Raw genomic sequence first — 1,726 nt, 5'->3', positions numbered from 1 at the left:
TATTATTATCATTATTATTAATATTACTATCAATGTATTTTTTTTTCATTTATTACTTTTTTCGTTTTCCAACGAGACAAAGAAAGTGTGTGTGTAACAATATTTTTTTTTTTATACATTTCATACTTGTCTTTATAACATGTAATACATATTTCACAGATCCATCAGTTAAATTAATTCTAAAATTTGTTAACAAATAATGACAAAAAAAGTATTGCGTATCGTGAAATATTATTTTTTATTGTACAAATATAAAACTTACATACATAAATAAATAAATGAATAAATAAATTGCCGATCCATTCGTCAAAGTTCGATTTGACATGATTTAAAAAGAAAGAAAAGGTGTATATATATATCTACATTTACATCTCTAGTAATAATTGAAATAAAAGGATAATAACAACTCGTACGATTTATTATGACGTATATATGAACAAAAACTCTAATATACAACAATAATATAATCTTTTGTAGATATGTATCCTTTGTAGTATATTAATAAGTCAGAAAATATTTACCTAAGAAATTTAAATTGTGTACTACGATATACGTACATATATATATACACATATAAATATATGTATTTGTATTAATGTTATGTACATACATATATATTAAAATAATTAAGAAATTCTAATAATAATAATAATGAAAAGAATACTAATCGATTTCATAATTATTATCGAGTGATATGATAATATTCCGTCATCTTTAAGCTACTACTATATATATTTATCTGAACTTAACTTAAAAACTTGAAGAAATTGTATATTGTGATATAAGTACACATACATATATACAGGTACATACATACACGCAAACGCATAATATATTCGAAGCCATGTATAAATATAATAGTAATAGTTATTATAACAATAATAATAATAATTATGATAATAGTTAACAATGTGATTGTCTCTGTAATATGAGTTAGAATAATATAAATCTGAGCTCAATTAGGGGGCGTCTACAAAAGGTCATTGCAATTTTAGATATTTAATTAATATTTAATTAAGTAACTTCTCCGAATGTATTATTGCAATTGGTGGATTAAGAAAAGAAGACAAAGATTTGTCCAAATACTAAGAATTCAAACGATTATCGTCAAAGAAAAGCATAGAAAAAAAAATACATTAGGAAATTGGACAAATTTTGACAAATAGATCGTAGAATCATCTATACAGTTTGTCCCAGAACAATTAGAAAATATATTTTAATGAATTAAGTACGTACTAAACAATAAAAACAAATTTTATACAAACGTATGTTCCATTTGTGATTTTTTTTTTTTTTCGAATTTTTATCAACAAAATTAATATTTATCTATTTAAAAAAAATAATTTTTGAAATGATCTTTTAGTACTTGAATAGAGCCTTGCAGAGATCAATCCTTACCAACACCAACTTGCAAAACCTTATTTGTTTAACGTTCTTCATATATCCAAATTTGTTGAAAACTTTGATAATTTTTTTCACGAAGAATTTCAACACCGTCTCTGTGGAAACTTTTTATGCAAAATAGATTCCAAATAACCGCACGAATAAAAATCGAAAAAAAAAGAAATAAGAAAAAATTCTAATAGGACATATTTGTATAAATTTTTGTTGTTTCGATACGTTAGAATATTTTTTAATTATTCTGGGACACACATCCTCTATATTCCAACCATTTTAATATACACGATTAAGGCTAGTAACAATAATATATAAAATAAAACTCGAC

The sequence above is a fragment of the Polistes canadensis genome, unplaced genomic scaffold (genome assembly GCF_001313835.1).
Source record: "Polistes canadensis isolate GaletaPanama2010 unplaced genomic scaffold, ASM131383v1 scaffold_140, whole genome shotgun sequence".
NCBI classification, from domain to species: domain Eukaryota; kingdom Metazoa; phylum Arthropoda; class Insecta; order Hymenoptera; family Vespidae; genus Polistes; species Polistes canadensis.
Note: the sequence above shows the minus strand (reverse complement) of the source record.